Source organism: Euprymna scolopes, chromosome 30 (assembly GCF_053919585.1).
Source record: "Euprymna scolopes isolate OS-2025 chromosome 30, ASM5391958v1, whole genome shotgun sequence".
Taxonomy (NCBI): domain Eukaryota; kingdom Metazoa; phylum Mollusca; class Cephalopoda; order Sepiida; family Sepiolidae; genus Euprymna; species Euprymna scolopes.
In genome coordinates, this window is record NC_136511.1 from 55,324,091 (window position 1) to 55,346,640 (window position 22,550).

At 33.7% G+C, this 22,550-nt stretch overlaps 2 protein-coding genes and 1 long non-coding RNA gene across 9 annotated transcripts in view; 2 read left to right on the plus strand and 1 right to left on the minus strand.

The window, feature by feature from the left end:
* Positions 1 to 22,550, minus strand: part of LOC145254811 (glycosaminoglycan xylosylkinase-like) — a 795,724-nt gene that overhangs the window by 641,892 nt on the left and 131,282 nt on the right. The window lies entirely within an intron of this gene.
* Positions 1 to 22,550, plus strand: part of LOC145254812 (uncharacterized) — a 560,817-nt gene that overhangs the window by 514,143 nt on the left and 24,124 nt on the right. The gene's annotated exons all lie outside the window — the stretch shown is intronic.
* LOC145254810 (uncharacterized) lies at positions 5,201 to 21,154 on the plus strand. The gene is made up of 2 exons (XR_013863806.1): positions 5,201 to 17,896; positions 18,225 to 21,154. It is a non-coding gene; the product is annotated as an uncharacterized LOC145254810 (long non-coding RNA).

Consider the following 22,550-nt stretch of genomic DNA (forward strand, 5'->3'; position numbering starts at 1 on the left):
TCATTTAAAGCGATTGCAGAAACCATGTCTTCTTGAACAGCACAAAACTAACCGACTTTAATATGCCGCCAAATACCAGACTTGGGATGAAGAGAAGTGGGAAAATATAATTTTCTCCGATGAGAAAAAGTTTAACCTAGATGGTCCAGATGGATTTCAACACTATTGGCATGATAAAAATTTTCCCAAAGAGACTTTTTCAACTCAGCATAGTGGAGGAGGGTCATTAATGATCTGGGGTGCTTTTTCGTCAGCTGGGACCCTAAAGTTGCAAGTAGTGAAAGGCCGGCAAACATCATTGAAGTACATTTCAATGCTTGAAAATGCTTCTATCAGGACTGGAGATCCACGTCTGTGTGGAAGAAATTGGATTTTCCAGCAAGACAACGCTGCGATACACACTTCTTGACAAGCACGAGAATACTTTTCCTCAAATAATATAGAATTGTTAGATCATCCAGCATGTTCTCCGGACCTCAATCCCATTGAAAATCTTTGGGGATGGATGGCAAAAGAAGTGTTCAAGGATGGAACCCAGTATGATTCGATAAAGGGACTTTCTGATTCAGTTTTCAGTACATGGGATAAAATTCCTTCGCAACTGATAAAAAACTTAGTCGCAAGCATGCCGAAGAGAATTTTTGAAGTAATTCGTAATAATGGGGGCTATACTAAATACTGAGACCCTTTTTAGTAATTTATAATTGCCTTTTGTTAGATAAATTATCAGTGGTCTTATCATTTTGACCAGGTGAAAATGTTTGTTTTTAAAAAATAATTATTAGATCAGAGTTAAGGTTTCGAATGAAGCAGATTTCATTTTTTTCCATCATATTTTCCCTTTTGCCAATGGTTTCAACCATTTATTTGATTAAAAATTTGATAATATGCGTAAACGCTTACTTTCTTAAATGGTCTTATGATTTTGATCAGGACTATATATATATATATATCTGTAAGTGTCTGTGTGTGTACATTTCCCTACGAAACTACTCAGTCCATTATCAGTCTACAGATTCGAGATTTGACATAAGGGGTATTTTTAAATCGGATTTCGTCCAAAAATTTGGCTATAAAGGAGTCAAAGTTCAACGAAAATGCTACCAAACTCCTCCGCCAATTTTGGGTCTAAACACTTGAAAATTTAGATGTAGGTTACTTGGACATAGATCAAACTTTTTAATTTGATTTTAACCCAAAACGATAAATGTTAATGGGTTAAAAATTGGGGTCAAAGTTAAAAATAAATTTACCTCTGGGGTCTACCAAATTACTCAGCCAATTTTTGTTCTAAACATTTGAAATTTTACATAACGTGTATTCAGACACAGGGCAAGCTTCTTAATCGGTTTTTGGCTGAAAATTTGGCTTCCAAGGAGTCAAAGTTCAAAAGCTTTGACCTTTGCGGTCTCTAGCAAACTATTCAGCAAATTTTGGGTCTAAACTTGAAATTTTATATAAAGAGTATTCAGACATACAGCAAGCTTTTTAATCAGTTTTGGGGTGAAAATTTAAATGTCAAGAGGTCAAAGTTGAAAGAGTTGACCTTTGTAGACTCTACCAAACTCCTCTGCCATTTTTAGTCTAAGCACTTGAGATTTTATATGTAGGTTATCTGGACATAAGTCAAACTTTTTAATAAATATATATATATATATATATATAAGTTATGCATAGAACATAGGGCCCGCGCAAAGCTGGACTGAACTGCAAGTACATAAAATTCCAGGTTCATATTTTCCAATGGTGAAGCAACCAATGACGTTTTAACGAGGTTAATACAAGAGTGCCCAATACCAAACAAGGGCAAGATATACTTTTTATTTGTTTTACATAAGCATTAATATGTCACTACACACTCATGAGCATGTTTCGACCAGCCAGTTACTAGAGACTGCTTCAGACAATATTGCTTATACAAAGAAGGAAGCCGGTTCCACCTACCAAAATTGAATGCCACTTTGGTACAGGTTGGTATACATAACAATTCGGTTATTGACATTGGAAAACCTACTGCCTTAATAACGTGTACTCTGCCTATTCCTTTTTCTCAATCAATCACGTTTCTATGTTTATATATATATATATGTACATATATATATATATATACACACATAAGACATTCCAAAAACACCTCTGATGCTACCAGATCAAACTGTCTGAAGATATGAACTTCTCGAACAAAAATGCACCAAACATTGATGTTATGGTGCTTTTCCTTTTTCCTTTGCAGAACTCAATCATGTTCCGCAAAGTCAAAAACAAAGACAAACCAAACACCATGAATAAATATATGAAGATATAAACACCTGGAAGCATAAAATCTTTTATCCAAAATTACTTGATTTGGCATTAAAACATTAAATAATCCGAAGAGGGTTGATATACTGCAAAAAAAAAAAAAAAAAAAAAAAAAAAAAGAAAAAAAGCAACCAAACTAAGCATCACGAATAAATATTTGAAGATATAAAGAACTTGAAGCATAAAAACTGTTTCCAAAATAACAGAATTCCACATTAAATAACCCTAAAAGGGTTGATATGCTGTAAAACAAAACAACCAAACCAAACACAGTGAATAAATATTTAGATATAAAAAACTTGAAACATGAAACCTTTTCTGCAAAGTTCTTGGATTTGGCACTTAATAACTTGAAAAGTGTTGATAAAACAACCAAAATTAACTAATAATAACTTGAATAATAACTTTAAAGATTAATATTAATAAATAATGTTAATAAATAATGTTAATAAATAAAAATAATAACTTTAAAGATTACTTAATAACTTGAAAAGTGTTGACAAAACACTTAATAACTTGAAAAGTGTTGACAAAACAACCAAAATTAACTAATCAAAAACACCATAACGTTTTAATAATGCGAACTAGCAGGACCTGTAGAAATTTACAGGGGACTCATTCATATGTAATATATTGATGCTGGCATTCTGTAGATGTTCAGCGGAAATGGAGACGCTCTGATATTATTGTAGCTCTTTTGTTAAAACTGCAAAAGTATTTATCTAAGCTCCCAGGGACGTCTGGTGCAACCTAGTCGTAAAGTACGCTTAAATATGATATTTTAATTTATGCAGATCTCGTATATATTATAATAGAGTTAACGTTCTATCGATTTTTATATATTATAAAGTTGTGACTTCAAAAATAAAAAAAATATATCCATATGACTTGGGTGCAGCAGCTTGACTTGAAATCGAATACATGTATATATAACTTGAGTTCCTCCAGTTATAATGAAAACCGAAACCAAAACTTATAAAGAATTCTTCGTAAAATTATTTATAAAGAAAAAATAGATTACTTAAGTGCTATCAGCTATTATCGAAACTGAAACCAGAACTTGTGAAGAATTCTTGGTAAAATTATTTATAAAGAAAAAATAGATTAAGTGCTATCAGCTATAATGGAAACTGAAACCAAAACTTATCAAGAACTCTTTGTAAAATTATTTATAACAAGAAATAAAAGTTCATAACAATTAAATGACAGTCACTCGGATGTAAGCGTGACACACAAAATAACATGCGCTATCCCATGAATATAAAAATTTTTCAGGAATTGACTCCTAAAACAATTCCTTGGCTTTGATTGCTCAGCTTCAAAGCATGCTATCTTATAACATTTGTAGTATCACATCAATCAGAAGGATATCCTCCTAATGCCATCATGGAAATTGTCAGCCAATGCAGATTAAAGGTTTCTAATTGGAACTTGGCCGCCTTTGTATAATGGTTAATTTAATCACAGTAAAGTCGCATCCATTTAGTGCGAAACGGAATCAACAATTCCATCTACAGTAATTACGCATTGATTGATGGAAGGACATGCCAATCCAAGTCTCCCTACAAGGATATCATCTAACGAACTCCCTTTATCACAGTGATCAGTAATTTATCGATTAGAATAAAAGCACGCAGACAGAGTTCGATACAAGGTCGGTTTTTAATGTGGAGGAAATCCAGCTCCCCAAAAGTGGGGACTGGATTAAGTGCAAAATACAAGTTGCTTTTTTCATTGACTGAGGACAGAAAAGATGACGCATAGCATCACAGAAGATACAGAAGATACTAGAGGCTCATAATTATAGATGGCCCAAATAATTGGTAATGTTTCCCTATCATTCCTTAACACGAGCCAATCTAAAAACCCTACAGGCATTTACAGCATAATCAGGTTGGTATACTGTTTATCATTACAAGTTAAGCGAAATTGAGTACCATTTCAGAATACCATACGATATATATATATATATATATATATATATATATATATATATATATATATATATATATATATATATATTAGTGTTAGGACGACGAATTGGAAAAATCAGAGCTTTTTTGGGGTATCAGAATCGAAAAAATTTGAGCCTATTTTCTGATGCCAAAACCGATTCCGTAAATTATCTTTTGTTTTATTTGATTTTGGTTTAAGAAACATCTTCCACTGCTTGTAGTAATAATAAAATAATAAATATTTATTGATTTAAATTTCCAGTAAGACTAAAATCTCTAGATCACCCCTCACAAGTGTGTTTTTACGTTTGAGGAAATAGAGGCACATTTAAGATGTGTTTTTATGGTAATCGGGACAAAATAACAATTTTATAGTTAAATATTTAGAGGGTTACAAAGAATCAGAATCTGTATTGGTAACTGTGTCGGAATCGGGAATTTAGTACGGAATCGGTGTATATATATATATATATATATATAGTAAGTAATTTATAAAATATATATGGCAATTAAGCTACATTGAATATTCCGCGTTTCATCCACTCTAGGACTCTTCAGGCTTATGCGTGAATTCTGTGATTGTTTAGCGTTTTTATAAAGTGGATGAAACGCGGAATATTCAGTGTAGTTTAATCGCCATATATATTTTATAAATTACTAACTAGCTCTACCTACATATTGAGCACTTTTGAAGTAAATACTTAAAGTTTATGCATAAATCTATACCTTCGTATATTAATTTTATGTGAGTAAATTAAGTAGTTATATATATATATATATATATATATATATATATATTAGTAATGGGACGATTCCAATATTTTTCCCCAATTCTATACTAAAGTCCTGATTCTAGTTCTTTATAAATCTCTAAATATATATATATATATATATATATATATATATATATATATATATATATTAGCAAGGAGGAGATCTGATGTTGCTCGGGATTGAATGATGATCAACGAATGTTCTGAAAAGAAAACAAATGTTTTAGAACGTGCGATTGGAGGTGTGTGTTGAGCAAAAACAAAAACAAAAGCGGTAATAGGCAGGCAGACTCAAACCCATACCGCAGAGGAGGAAAAGAACGTAAAAAATAAAAAAAACGTGATGTCTTTGCTGTTGTGCCCATCGCCAAAACGGAAGTGACAAATGCTTAAATTAAGGCTAGTCAATCGAAAAGAGGGGATCACTTTCGAAAATATCGGCAAAAAAAGGTACCCTTCCCTGTAGAAAGGTGCCCAGTTGAGGATGAAGGAATAAATTTTTTTACCCAATTTTTTGATATTTGTCATCTGAAGGGTTGAGCTTCAAACGATACTGATCTCATGAAAATCCGTCACTTCTGTCGAAAGTTTTAGGCAGTCATACAAACATACATACAAAAATACATACTTACATACATACATTTAAACAGACGGATGAGATTTATATTATAGTTGCATGTAAATAGCTTTTGTCTATTTATTGTTCGAGGAGCGATTCTTGGTCTTCTGATTAGCTACATAAATAAAACATCCCGGTAATTACATGTTTATTCTCAGTTGTTTGCTTGTGTGCGAAAATTTTGAAATTCGGTAAAAAAAAATTTTAAAGGCTTTTAATCATTGGAATTTAACATACAATTGTTTACTTATATAATCTCTGTTGTTTGATGCCAAGCTTGTTACCTTGAATAGATTTGGTTAATTTAAAAGAAAAAAAAATATGCATATATGATTAAAAAAAAAAAAAAATGGAAATGATATTCCAATGTAATAGAAATAAAAAGGAAAACCTAAATCATTTGCAAGTTCATCAACGTTTCGTCTTCATTTAAAAGACTTCCTTTTGGAGCACATCTGCTAAGTGTAAGAGCTTCAAATGTGGGCTCTTTTTTATTTAACTTAGTTTTATGCAAAAAAGGGGAATAAAAAGGGATTGACAACCCTCCATCAAAAATTCGGATACCTCCAAAACTTGTGACATTTTAACAATAAGGAAATCATAAATATTCCTTCGATTTCAGTTTCTTTGCAGCATTTTTATGGTTTTTAGATGGCATAGGATGAGCACAACGTCTCATTTTATCAATATTAGAGTGCTCATGTATGGAATATTGTTGCCACATTTGGTACATCTGCTACTAGTCTCTCCCTCTTAGACAGGGTTCAAAAGAGAGTCACCAAACTGATAAGTCCTGAACTGTCATCTAAGCTTCAACCTCTGTCCTGTTAATGAAATGTTGCATCCCTCTGCCTGCTTTACAAGTATTTTAATGGTAAGTGCTCTGAGAAACTACAAGTCCTTGTAACCTCTCGTCGTAAATACCTCCGACACACCTGATAAGCAGCAAAATCCCACCCCTACACAGTAGAGATCCCCAAATGCCAGAAAGCCTTCTACTCTAATAGTGCCTTCCCTAGGACTGATAGACTTTGGAATTGCCTTCCAGATTCCTGCTTCCTTGACTGTACTGACATGTAGAAGTTCAAGTGTAATGTAAACAAATATCTTATTGCTCAACTCCCTACAAATTATGTCCTAGATAGTAGCTCCCAACATCAAAGTGACACTGTGCCTTGTTTGGTGTGACAATGTAAGTAAAAAAAAATGCATAATTCACTCGGATAAGTTTTGTGTCCAGAGAAATAAAATAAAATAAAAAATGGCATCAGATCTATTAGATTTTATCAGATTAAAAAATTTTTCACATCTGAACCAATATTTTCAGGGTCACATGTTTCTAAACTGAAAATATTCAAGAAAATGTAATTGTTAAAATGTCGCCCAGGTGATGTCTTGCGTGAGATGCGCAAAACGAAAAATGCTATAAATCAAATATAAATGAATGTAACTTGGAGTTACATACTCAAATTTTCAAGGTTTTTTTAAAATTTTTTTTTTATGACAATAAAATCTGAAGATATGAATTTTAAAATCCTAAATTTCTGGATGATTGGACACCATTATACCTTGGTCTTAATCTTTGTAAGAGGGCATAAAAGTGATGCAAAACAGTTCTGTTCAGGAATCCTGGGATATAGAAATACATATATTTCTGTGGAAATGTACTTTATTCCCTTATAATATATATCAATCCTTATTAACGAAGCTCAATGTAATTACAGAGCAATATAGTGAAAAGTCTATATTCCAAAGTTCATGATGTTGACCATCTTATAATTTATTCCTTTAATTCAGTTGACATTTAATTTATAGAAAAATATATATAAGAAATACACTGACTGTAGCCCTTTATAAGATATAAATCTATCTATGTATCTATAAAAGTGAGTGTGTGTGTGAGGACACTTTTCAATCCATATACGCAACAAATTTTTTATCTACAGGCTTGAAATTTGGTATATAGGGTATTCAGACATGTGGAAAACGTTTTGTTCGGTTTTCATCCGGAAAAAAATGTTAGCTAAGGGGTCAAAATTGAAAAATTGGTACGTGGGAGTCATCATACTTTTATCTGTCAGTCAATTGTTTCACGAATATGCATGCATGAATCATTCACATGACAGATTCCATGTTAAGAATAAGTAGGTTTGAAAACACATTTTAAAGTCGTGTCACGCTAGTCTAATGGTTATCGTACTTGACTCATTGTCTTTAGGTTTAGGTTTCGATCTTAGCTCATTTTTAATTACAAGAAGTGAACTGTTTAGAAAAAACGTAATATGCTCATGTGCATGTCTCAGTTTCTATATGAATTAAAATATTATAGCTATGCACATTTCATGATCATGCAACGCTGGGCGGCCTGTTAGTATTCTAACTTACCAATCCAGTAATAACAATTACTCCCAAATGAATTTTATTATGAGGGCAGCCATTTTTTTTTTATGCAATCGTAAATATGGATCAATTTTAGGCATTGATCTTTGGAATATCATTAAATCTTTTCGGAAGATTGAGAGGGGTGTGTGAAACTCTTGAGATTTTATAGCAAGCCATGCTGAAAGAAAATTATATCATTGAAATCCAGAACACAAGTTCCATGCCATTCTGTGATAACGGCTTATGCGTATAATTGCTGATCATGGTGATACTTATATTGAAGACAAGAGGATTAATCTGCCTCTTGGGCTTTGTTGGAATTCAGTAGAGAGAAGATAAGAATTTATTTGTCTAGCACTCCCTCTCTCTCTCTCCTGTTTCTATTCTATCTTTCTGTATCTTACTCATCTCTGTCTTTCTCTCTCTCATATATATATATATATATATATATATATGTACTAATGGGGGTACCCAGCGTTGCCTGGGTGTGTGTGTAGGTGGTGTAGTAAGGAATCCCGGGGAGGGGGATTTTAAAAAAGTGGTAGTAGCAGGGAGAGGGGGAAATCAAAACAACAGTAGGCAGTTTGGGTGGAGAGAGGTGTTGTGTGAAAAAAAACAAAACAGTGTTAGTAGGCAGGCATGCTCGAACCTGTAACGCGAAAAAAAAAAAAAAAACGTAACGTCTTGACCGATGCGTCCATGGTGTAAACAGAAGTCAAAATCATTGAAATTAAGCATAGTCAATCCAACGGAGACGATGACTTGCAAATGTCGATGAAAAAAGTGACCCCTCCTTGTACAAAACTGCCCAGTTGAGGGTAAAGGAATGAATGTTTTTGGCCATTTTTTGATATTTGTCGTCCGAAGGATCGAGCTTAAAAACGATACCAATCTCGTGAAGATCCATTGTGTGTGTCAGAAGTTTCTATGAGACATACACACACATATTTTGCCTTTTATATATTACTAGCAGGGGTACCCGGCGTTGCCCGGGTGTTTGTAGGTGTGTGTGGTGTTAAATAAAAAAGAAACCGGGAGGGGAGGGGATCGAACCCGAAGCCCCGAGGTGAAGTTTGAAAATAAAATTGGCCAGCCAGAATGAGTTAGTGAAAGATGTTTGAAAGTCGTCGAGCGTGACGATGACGATGTAAGCATTGTTATAAGCGAAGTAAGAAAAAAAAACAACGTTTTAATTAAGCGGGGGAGGGGGGATCGGCCAGCCAGAATAAGCTAGTGAAAGATGTTTGAAAGTCGTCAAGCGAAGTAAGAAAAGAAAACAACGTTTTAATTAAGCGGGAAGGGGGGGGGGTAATCAAAACATAAAAAAAAAAAAACACAAAAAAATCTGACGCAAGGCAAACGAACGATGAAAACAGAAAAACGAACACGTGAAAAATGGCTTAAATAAGTCTGTTTTGATATTAAAATTTAAAAAAATCGGTGGATACCCGGGTGTCGCTAAGAATAAGCGAAGTAAAAAAAACAAAACAGGAAAACGAACATTACGTGAAAAATGGCTTAAATAACACAGGGTTCAATATTTAAATTTAAAAAATCGAAAAAAAAAAAAATCTCACACCACGATTCGAACCCAAAATATTTAGATAATGAACAAACGCGTTAACCAACTGCGCTAAAGCAACAGAGATGAAATGTGCTCGGTTTTTCAACTATTTAAAGTAAATCAGGTCACGACGTCATCTGACGCATGTGTAGAATCAGTCATCGTTACGAGAAACCCATTTTTGTTGACCCCCCCCCCCCCGTGGAAAATTGTCGATTTCGGGGTGAAAAAGTTAACGCTTTTGGCTAATTTTTCGATATTTTTCAAGCGAAGAATGGGGCTTCGATATGATACCGAGTTTGTGAATTTTCGTCGCATGTGTCGAAAGTTTTTAGCAGACACACAAACATACATACACACAAACATACATACATTTTCGCTTTTATATATATAGATATATATATTTCATCTCACTCTCTCTTTCTCTCTCTGCCTGTATATATACTATTGTATAAAAGGTGCTGTGAGTTCGTTCCATATGAACTCGAAAACAGCTGCGTTGATTTTTATGAAATTGCACATCAAGGTACTTTATATTCCTGGCAGTGTTCTTAGATAGGTTTTGTATGAGAATGTCTTCGATAAGTATGGATAATCCGAATAATGTGATGAAAGAAGACGATTTTGATCAAAGTTAACACCTTACACAGCCTAACAGGACAAGTGCATTTGAGAAATTTTTATTACCACACAAGCCAAAAGGCCCAACATATAAAATACACAGTTCTCTGATATGACAAGAGCGCGTTCGAAATGAATGTTTCCGTTTAGCACACAATTGAACAATGATACTTGACTTTTGCATTTTAAACTTTAATGCGAACCATTGTGTAAATGATTTTATAAAATCAACAGTAGGTTCTCTACAGTGCAATGTAGACTACAATATATTGTGAACTTAGTCACTGCGAGAGGCATGTGAAGCTTCCTCCAGGTGCTTCTCGATGGATCCTCAATTAGAGCAGGCAATCAATCGATCTGATTGAAAAAAAAAGTCGATTTCATCGATTTCGATGAAAATAAAAATATGGGAGTGTGAAACATTCGTTGATCATCATTCAATCCCGGATGTAACTTCACTCTTTAAATTCTTGACTTCTTCTATTATTTGTGCCTCTTAACCAGATAGAGCCTTTTTTTTTTAATCCAGATAGGTTTGCCTTACCATTGAAAATTTATTTTTCAGCTTAATATATAGTACTGTTCCGCTGTTTCACAGCTCATCAGTGCGGCCTGCTCTGTCATTTTTCCTACTGATATCTCTTTCTGACTCATCGCTTATTGTGCCACTAACTTTATAATCTTCTGACCAACCTACACATTCGTTCTATCTAGCATGATAATTACTCATCCACAAATCAAGCATTCTTTCCTCAATCCAAATCTAAAACCTTGGATAACCGAACCTGCCTAGTCTAGCAGAAGGCAATTCGATACAATAAAAATAAACTGCAAGAAAAAGTATAACTTGCAAAAAATAATGTCAGCGACAGTGCTATTTAAATGTCAAACTTCCAAGCAAATATTTATTCTCAGAGAAAATGGTAAATCTATCCAAGTAAGTGCGTTTTAAAGCCAACAATTGCTTTTAGCACCAATGGAATTTTCAGAAGTGAAATAGCAAACATATCATATTTTGGTTTGATGTAAGAAGTCTATAAGAAAATGACAGTCAAAAAAAAAAAAAAAAAAAAAATTAAAAAAGAAAGAAAATGCAAGAATCGTCTGTGCTTATTTCTTCAGATTATATGACTGCTTCCATGCCGACAGTGGCATGGAAGCAGTCATATAACATAACATAATATTACAGCATAATCACGTCGACACATCGGTTCTTGTCAGATCACCGAAGTTAAGCAACGTTGAGCCTGGTCATTGCTAAAATGGGTGACCAATTTGGCAATTCCAGGAGGTGTATGTAGGAGGACGTCGACACCTCCCCGCAAGAATTGCAAAAACCTAACGTCGTCATCTCCCCTAATGGGGATATACATGTGACTGGAGATCGCTCGTGAATTTCATATTCCCATGAAACTTCCTCCTTCGGAGAAAGCCAGTAAAACCGGAACAGGGTTAGTGCCCACACACACACACACACACACACACACAGTGGAATCGAATGCATACCTGATGTTGCCTACTTAACCTTCTCTCATACACGCAGCAACCACAACTCATTAAGTCCCAACATATCTAAATAACTTTTTTATACAAATAAATAACGAAATGTCTACATTCCATTTACCGTTTATTTCTTTCAGCATGTTAAAATGTTCAATTCTTGACAGCAGCTGTTTTCATAGCGCAGAATCATTCATGTAATTATTATGTCAACTTTTGAATTTATTTTGCCCTTTATTCATCAGAAGAAAATGAACTCATCAATTTAAAAAAAGATAATAAAAGGAATATGGACATGATTACAAAATGTGAAAATCAATCGAGAAAAGTTGCAATTCTGGTTTCTTTTAGTTGCACCATCTTTGAATTTTTTTCTTTTCATGAATAGTGTAACAAAGCCACTGACACATGTGCAAATGACCAAGCTGTGGAGTAAGCATAGAAATAAATGGATATATATGACATTTGGATTAGAGGAAGAGGAGAGAGGAACAAAAGGAAAGAAAACCATGTGGTGACAGCAGAGACTTTTAAGCACATGTCGGCACAAAAGGGTCTTTTTTGTAATCACATGGCGGCACAGCAGGAACTTTTAAACAAGATGCAAGACTCATTTTATTCTCCAAACTTTTAACATGATTTGCAGATGTCGCTAGCTTAGAAAATATGTGTCAGGCAGCTTGGTGTGAAAACGACTGGCTGTTCTTTAAACAGATAAAAAATCGTGTCAAATTTTTGTTCTTTTTGTCTTTGCAAGACGTTCATACACAACGTTGGGTCTGTGTTAAAATGTAAGTACCACATTACAATAGGACACTGGGTACATGCCAACGGACTGGCAGACGTGGTCTTCACAGACAACTAAGATATAGACATTTAATCCATCCATTCATAGCCTTGCACCCCTGGAGGGGCATAGGCCATCTACAACTTTTGTAGATGCTTTTGTAGCAAGGAGTTCTTTTTACAGGGTGAGAGTGCTGACCCCACGCCCAACCTTCCCAGGAGGTACATACAGCGCCTAGCCTTCCCAAATGGTCACCCATCTGGTACTGGCCAAGCTCAACGTTGCTTAACTTTGGTGATCTGGCGAGAACCGCTGTGTCAACGTGATTGTGCCATACTTATGGACATTTAAAGGGTTGACATATTAGCTGATATCCTGTTGGCGAGGTTGGAGATACCGAAGCTTGATAAATTTCTGATGATCAGTCGGCTACGTTAGTTTGTCCACGTTGAGAAGGGTGACTCTTAGATAGAAAGTAGAGACCCTGAAAAGGAAGCCTGGAGGAAAGTTGGATGATCCAAGAAAACTTGGATGCAAAGCATCAACAAGAACCTGGGGTAGTGGAAGGATATATAACAATTGTGTTAATGTGTGGTGCTATATGGCGGTTGTGTCCTCACTGACCATTACTTTTGTCTTTCACAGAATTACCTTAAGCCTTTCCACTTCCTATATAATTAATCTGTTTCTTTGTTAAAATTTAATAATTTCTTCAGATTAAAAAAAAAATATTCAAAAATAGCTTTATAGAAAACATAAAAGGATGTAAAATTGTGAGTTTTAATACCATTTTTACTATTTCGCACAGTCCCCCATCCTTTATCAAAAAATATATTTTTAATGTAAAGTGGTTGAATTCGTATTATTTGGTTAGGGACTTGTTTTCTCGAGAAATCAATAGGAACCAATTTCCTGGAAAATTGCAGAAGCAGAAAACCAATATAAAAAATGAAAGTTAAAAACTGAGAATAAGATTAAATCTTTGAGAATAATTCGAGATAGAAAAAGGAGTAATAAATGTTCATTACCAAAAAAAAAAAAAAAGAAAAATTAAATGAAATGAAAAGATCCGTGTTGTAATAATCTAATATATAAAGTAAAGTAAGCCAAAATGTATGTGTTATGCAACTGTTTTATACAGCTTCGATTTAAATTTCCATTTTGTTAGTAACGCTCGGCAAACTATTGACATTGTTTTCATGTCAACAATAATCTATTTGAAATATCGAATAATAGCAAAAATATTATTTTCTGCATCTTTTTTATAAGTCGCTTCATTTTTTCTAACCCCCCCCCCAAAAAAAATGAGGGAGTAGGAGAAACTAGCGATTAACACACCGACTACTACCAGCAACACTCTCTCACAATGCTAAACATTTTTCCATGCAACTAGAGTCTTGATTTAGTAGTCATAGTAATAGCACTAATGGTCGCACAAAAATAAATATTAAATTATTTGATTAAAAAAAAAAAAAAATCAAATCATGACTTTTAAAGACTAAAACAAATTACAATAAATACTGTTTTTTGTTGATTTTTAAGAGAAGGAAAATACTTTATTAAAAAACATTTTCAATTTAAGAAAAAATTAATTACTTTGTGTAATTCAAATAGAAACTTATTTAAACAAGTTTTAAAATTCTTAGTAAATTCTTGTGCATTAAACAATTGAAATTTTTAGATATTATATATGAGAAGTGCCTTCAATAAGTTCCCAGACTTTTTTGTACAGGCATTTAAAATTGTTGAAGACTTGAAAATTCAGTATGTTATTGCTATACATCTTATGAGATGACTGGCAAATTTTTATGATTTTATGTTCAAATGAACAGCTACAGCAGGAATTAGAATACACCCTACTAAAGCTAGATTGTCACAGCTGGTGAATTTCAAAAATGCAATCTGTACAGAGGACACTTTACAAGAATGATATGCAATAAATTCTGTTTTAAACTTGGAAAAAATACCACAGAAACATATTTTGAACAACTTTGCATGAATCGAGCATCAGTTTTTGAGTGGTATAAGAGATTCAAGGAAGGCAGGGTGTCTATGAGGGATGATGAGAGGTGTGTGTGAGAAATAGTCAGAACACTAAAGTTGATTGGCCAAATAAAGAATTTCATGGATAAGGACCGTTGTGTTTCTATATTGACAATAAGTGCAGTTTCATGTCCGTGTGGGAATTGTACACACAATTATTCATGAGGAAGTTTAACAAAAAATTATTTACTTTGTGTAATTCAAATTTTGAAAGGAATATGAAACTGTCGAATAGAAAATCATTCAAACAAGTTTTTAAATTCTCAGCAAATTCTTTTGCATTAAACAATTAACATTTTTTTGGATATGTCCAATCATTTTATAGAGATTAAAAGAATTTTTCATTAAAATTAGTTATAGCTTTATAACGATTTAGTTCAATTAATAATTAATTAGTTATAGCTTTATAACGATTTAGTCCAATTAATAATTAATTAGTTATAGCTTTATAACGATTTAGTCCAATTAATAATTAATTAGTTATAGCTTTATAACGATTTAGTCCAATTAATAATTAATTAGTTATAGCTTTATAGCAATTTAGTCCAATTAATAATTAATTAATTATAGCTTTATAACGATTTAGTCCAATTAATAATTAATTAATTATAGCTTTATAACGATTTAGTCCAATTAATAATTAATTAGTTATAGCTTTATAACGATTTAGTCCAATTAATAATTAATTAGTTATAGCTTTGTAACAATTTAGTCCAATTAATAATTAATTAATTATAGCTTTATAACGATTTACTCCAATTAATAATTTAATGACCAAACCGTAATGATTGAACTTAACTTTAAAATGAAAAAAAAAAGACATACATGCAATGCCAGAGAGGTACACGTAATTGGCATCTATAAAATAAAGGAATCTGTTTTATTTTCAAATGGATAATTTTTGTTTCAAAGAAAAGCATTTATAGTTAGCAAATGGAACGAGATAAATGAGTTTATACTATCAACAAGCCAGGCATGCGGGATTCCGCTTCACAAGTGAACGATTTACTTTTACTATAACTAATGATGTGTAAAATATTTTTTTAAATCCAAGGCGTGGTTATTGAGAAAAATGCAAACAAATGAACAGATGAACAATCAGGGGGCAATTTTATCCCTATAGTGGCCCTTGGGGGACAACCAGAGTTATACCTGAAAATCTGTTCTGGCAAAAATTTACTTCCACCATTACTAATGTTTGTGCAAATTTTTAAAAAAAATCTAAGGCATGGTTATTGAGAAAAGGGGCGAACAGGAGTGAATTACTAGGTCCAATCCCTCCTTTGATTGGTGGACCAATAAGGATGTAATGATAGATACAATAACATCTTCCACTGCTACAATAAACAATCCCACTTTCCTCACAACATAGCAATCTACATGTAACATACATGACATTCATTTTAGCATTTTGTTTCCCTTGGCCAGAGGTCTGACATTTTCTGACAACCTGCAATCTTGATATTATTAAAAATTGATTCCATTTAAATTCCACCGTCTAAAATCCTTGTTGCTGATTTTCATCCAAGCTTTTATGGGGCATCCAACTCTTCTCTGGCATTCCACTCCAAGGTCTCTGCATTTTCTCATCTAAGATTGCTCCTCTCAACATAGCCAAACCAGCTCAGCCGATTGATCAGCAGGAGTTCAAACTTTGGTATATTAACCTAATCAACAGGGTATGATTTTATACTGCTGTAATATTGACATTGTTCTGATGTCAACAATAATCTATTTGGAATAATACCAAAAAAATGTATATATTTGGAGGTACAGCGTAATCACGTTGACACACCAGTTCCCATTAGATCACTGAAGTTAAGCAATGTTGAACCTGGTCAGTACTAAATAGGTGACCATTTAAGACTTCCAGGTGCTGTATGTGCTCTCCGCTTATCTCGGCATTGTTTCCAGTTGTCCTGGACTTCTCCTTGCCATTGGACTAAAACAGTGCCGATTCAGGAGAGGTGTGATTGGGGATTGCGGAACTTTTGCCTCACAATTACACGCACAGGGTTATCTTTTGTCTTTCAAGACAAAACCGGAGGCATTGATTAATGTATTTGAAATCTTCAAACTATAGTTCTTATCTTGAGAGTTATTGTCACATTTTGGTCGATGCAACCTCCAACCTTCCTCAGGTGTATCTTGTTAAACGCTGGAATCTGCAGAAAATTCTGAACTAAACCTTTTATTTAAACCCACAGTGATAGCATGTTCTCTTCTATCAGCCGTGTCTGAGTAAAAGGATCCCAGAAGTCCAAACACCAACTCCTAGGATCCCAAAAGTCCTGACGTCCATATTTAGGATTTAAAAACTTACAGCCACTATCCCTAGTATCCCAAAGTCCCAACAAAGACTCCTAGGATTCCCAAAAGCACAATGCAGAATCCCTAAAATCCTTATGCCAACTCCTCGGATTCCAAAAGTCTCAATTCAGATTCCTTTAAAAGTCTTACAATATTCAGACTGTCTGTTGATTCTTCAGAGATTTAAATATTAGACTCCACCTTTTCGCAGTCTTATGAGTCTATCTCCTACCTCTTTTAAGAACGTTTGACTCTGCAACTCTGATTATTATCAACCTGGGACAGGTACTTCAACTAGCAATAATAGTAGTAAAATCTATAGTACAAGTTAGAGTAAAAACGGTAAAAATGTCAATGATAGCACGATTTAAATACTGAATGGCTAAGCAAATATTTATTCTCAGAGAAAATGGTAAGTCTATTCAAATAAATAGATTCTTAAGAATTGCTTTTAGCACAGACGCCATTTTTTTTTTCTGGTGTGAACACAGAAAATAAAAGAGAAGATAGATATGATATTTTGGTTCCAGAATGAAAATTCTAAAAAAAAAAAAAAAAATTTCTGAAAAGAAAAAAAAAAGTTTCCATTTATTTGCTCATCATATGACACATCTGCTTCCGTTCCTCTGATGAAACTGGATACACACGACAATGTCTGATATCGCTGGACTTTTGCATTCTGGGAAGTCAGACAGTCAAAGTATTTGAAACGCGATGCCAAAAAATAAAATAAAGCTTATCGTAATTGAAATAAGATCCCGGTTTAGCGACTGTCCCATGTTGAGGAACAGATATGGTCACAGAAAAATCAAAAGCAACAATAATCACTAAGCAACAAGGCACAAAATAATAAGATAAAGTTTTCTTATTAACTAAAGGGTAGAACCATAAAACAGTCGCACTAGAAAAGACGACATGATTCCATTTCCATTTGATGAAAATTGGTTTTCTTTTTTGTTGCAAACCATCTACTAGTTGACCAGTTGTGTACAAATCCCAAGAGCAATAGAAGCCTTCTATCATGTCTGAAAGTGACACAATGTTCAACGAGCAAGATGCGCCAACTCATACTTTCTACCAATCCAAATTATGACAACAGAACCATTGCCAGCACCTTCAAAATGCTAATCTGGACAGTTCAATGTTTGAGGGCACAACTCAATAAAATTTCCGGCCACAGTTATAGTCTTTAGTATGGCTTCAAGTGAGGGCCACATCATGCCACCTCACATCTTCAAAGTCGGCTTGAAAATCAACACTAAATGTGCTGAAGAGCGTGGTATTTTCCCTGGTGCAATTATGTGGTCGCTGGCAGACCCTGGGTATGGCAGCAAAATTCGACGCCGCCCACAAGTCCAAAGAGACCCAGGCTTGACTTCAGAAGGAGTGTTACGATTTTGTACCCTTCTCTCACTGCTCCCTCCTCCCCCGACTTGAACCCACTGGACTACTTTGTTTCATCATATGTCAAGAAGATCACCAACATAACATCCCACAACACCAAAGCCAGCTGGATCGCCACCATCTGCAAAGTATTTGACAAACTCCTGCTGGTGCTTGTAGAAAAGGCATGCTCCCAGTTCCAGACCCGTATCGAAGCATTGATTGAGGCTAAAGGCGGCTACATTGAATAGATGTGAACTCTACTACATAACCAAGTTACCTGAATTGATTTTTTCAATAACAGTTTTAAAATAAAGCTGTAGTGTTGTTTTCTTTAGGGCAACAATTTTATTATTCCACCCTGTAGTTGTATCTATGATCTGTTTTATATAGCTGCAATGCTTAAAAGTATAACCATTTTATGGATGTCCAGTGTTAATGCAGACCCCATAAAATTATTGTCCCACATTCAAATATTCTGGTTAATCTAGTTTTGGAATATATTTGATGAGAGGTAATAGTAGTCTAGTGGTTAATGACATGGACTGATGACCTGGGTGTCCCAGGTTCAAATCCAGTTCGTTCTACAAAAATCACTTTCACTTATGATGTTGACAACCTTCACGTACATAAGTACATGATACATTGCTAAAAAGAATTCGGACTAGAAACATATCAGGGAAACCAATACCAACAACGGAATCTTTGGGTTCATACGATATGATGATGAGAATATATACAGTGTCTAAAAATGATTTGAGAAAAATAAATAATTAAAAATAAAATAAAGAAAATAGTTTTTTACTTTTCAAAGATACGTAGAATGCCATTTTATTTTAATGAGGTCAAAATTCATTTATATCTGTAGTTATGCATATTTTTTTTTAATTTTAGAATACCCTTATTTTTTTTTTTAATTTTAGAATACCCTTATTTTTTTTTTTAATTTTAGAATACCCTTATGAATTGGACTGCTGTATGTGGTGATATTGGTTGGCCTGCAAGATCGCCTGATCTAAACTCCCGCAAATTTTTTTGTGGGAATATTTGAAGGCAAAAGTATTCAGTCATTGCCCTGGAATAATTAAATCTAATTAAGAATTAAAACGAACTATTCGTTCTGAAATTGCTGCTATTCCACCCGAAATGATCCATCAAGTTATTGAAAACTTTTGTGCGCGTCTACAATCGTGTGTTAGCAATGATGGGAAACATTTGGCTGATTCGATATTTAAGACTGTGTGAAATAAAATGGTATTTTATGTACATTTAAAAAAAATATATATATTTTCATTATTTGTTTTTTTTTACTAACAAATGTGTCAGATTATTTTGGGATACCCTGTATAAGTGTATACGCATTTAAAATAGCATTTAAATAGAGTTTCAGAAGTAAAAATTCCTGAAGGCCAAGTTTTACACACGTTTCAAAACATTTTTTATTATTCAAAGACTGATTAAAAAAAAAGCAAAAAAAAAAATAAATAAATAAAACTAACCAATTTTTTCTAGATCTAGTCAGGGTTCAAAAGAGTCGCCAACCTGATAGGTCATCTAGGCTTCATTCAACCTCTGTTTCACCGACGAAATGTTGCATCCCTCTGTCTGTTTTACAAGTATTTTAATGGTGGATGTTCTAATGAACTACAAGCACTTGTACCCCCTCGACATAAATACCCCCCCGTCAAACCTGATAAGCAGCAAAGTTCCACCCCTACACAGTAGAGATCCCTAGATGTAAGAAAGCCTTCTGCTCTAATAGTTTCCTTCCCAGAACTGCTAGACTTTGGAATTCCCTTACGGGTTCCTGCTTCCCTTGCTGCTCAACTCCCTACATAGTATCCCTGCAACGTATGACCCTGATAGTAGTCCCAAAGTGACAATGTGCCTTGTTTGAGGGGAAAATATTAAAAAAAAAAAAAATTCCTGTCTGTCAAGTTTTGCACACATTTCGAAACATTTTTTATTATTAAAAAAACTTAAAAAGCAAAAAAACCAAAGTAACCAATTTTTTCTAAAAATAAAAATTTCTTTACTTCTATATTTATCCTTATAGATCGAACAAACATTAAGAATGATTGGAAAGAGATTGACTCAACATAGACAAACATGAAAGAAAGAAATAGATAATTTTATCATTTGGAATTCCTTCCCGGGTCCCTGTTTCCCTGACTGTACTGACATACACAAGCTCAAGTGTAACATGAACAGACATCTCACTGCTCAACTTCCTACACAGTATCGTTGTAAATTTGCCCTCTAAATAGTAGTCCCCTTACCTTAAAGTGGCACTGCCCCTTGTTTGGGATAAAGTAACAGTAAAAAAAAGTATCTTTATAGATAATGTACAGACATTAAGAATGATTAGAAAGAGGTTGATTCAACATAGACAAACATGGAAGAAATAAATTAATAATGAAAACTGATGTCTTTCCTCACTAATGAATTGGACAATTGGCCAACAGTGGAATATCTAGGTTTTCAGCAATTTGCTCTGATTAAGTTCATTTTCTAATTAACCTGTAATATGGTTCCTCTGAAATTCTTTGGTCGGTGTCATACTAGATATATTTATATCTAAATTGCAAAAAGTGACAATTAGTATAACATATTGAGCTTTCAAACTGCTTTGTACTGCTCCAAGTGCTAGCCATTGATGAAAGAATTAAAAACTTTAATCGTGTATGAAATGTTTTTGTGAGGGTCGCTATTTACTTTGCTGAGTTGGAGAGTGTGAGAAAAAAAAAATAGATGGAAAGTTTAGTGAGAGATGAGTAACTTGTTGGGTCGATTACAAAATACAGCAATTAGAACAATATTTTTGAAACATTTTAATCCCAGAACTAAAATATATTTTAGCATACATATTGTGTTATTGAAAGTGTGTAGAAAAAAAAAACAAAACAAAAAAACAAACTTGGGGAAACTAGTGTTAACTGACTTGGCTTTAGTATAATAAAGACAAATATTTTCATTTTTCAATAAAAAAAATATTTATTTTTCAAGAGTTCATTTCACGTATCTACTTTACAAGGAAACGCTATCAGATTAATTTATTCATTTCAAACAAAGATGTCAAGTCATGTCAAAATGTTCTGCTAGAAAAAAAAAAAACACTTATTAGATGCATTTGTTCCTCGTTTCTCTTCAAATCCAGCATCTTTTTTGTTCGATGCATAAGTGTATATGAATCTAAAATGGTATTTAAATCGAGTTTCAGAAGTGGTTAATGACATGGACTGATGACCTGGGTGTCCCAGGTTCAAATCCAGTTCGTTCTACAAAAATCACTTTGACTTATGATGTTGGCAACCTTCACATACATAAGTACATGATATATTGCTAGACAGAATTCCTGTCGGACAAGTTTTACACATATTTCGAAATGTTCTTTATTATAAAAAGATTGTCTTAAAAAGCAAAAAAAAAAAAAAAAAAAAATCCAAACAACTAATTTTTTCTAGATCTAAAAATTAAAAAAAATTCTTTACTTCTTATAGATAAAACAAATATTAAGAACTATAGTATAATTATGAAAATATAGTTTGCCATAAAGTAACAGTAATTTTACCTTCAAAACCTTTGTAAGAGTTTATGACATATCTCCATTCTATGGACGTTGTCTAAGAGGGAGAGATTAGTGATAGATGCGCCAGTGGCAACAATATTCGATGTATGGGCGAATTGTGGCTTTGTAGAGCTGCAGGATACTGTCAGGTGTGAGAGCTCACCTTCTTTGCAACAATGTCTTCAATGTACTTGTTTCAATTCATGAAGCCCGTAAATGTTAAGCCAAGGAGTTTAAACAAAGAGTTCTCTGGTAGCATATTACTGATCATGACAATTAGTGGTTGAGACAGTTTCTTGTAACTGTTAAATGAAAGAAACTTAGTATTGGAAGCATTGAATGCTACCATCCATTTGTGTCCCAATTCTACCACAGACTGAAAGTCTTCCTCTAAGATTACAGCCATTTTCTTAGGTATGTGTTCATTCATTTTCCTCTCGAGTGTGATGACATCAGTAAATATATCCATCTTGGAAACGAATTTATCAGGGAAGTTATTTATGAAAATCAGGAATAATGAACATCCAATTGTGGCACACCTGCATTTATAGCATGTTGTTTTGTCATATGACCATCGAGGACAACCTGAATTTTTCTCTTATCTTAAAAGGATTTGATCATGTATATTATTAATATTACTACTACTACTACTACTACTACTACTACTACTACTACTACTACTACCACTACATCATCATCATCATCATCATCATCGTTTAACTTTCATGAAGAAGACTGTCGTGC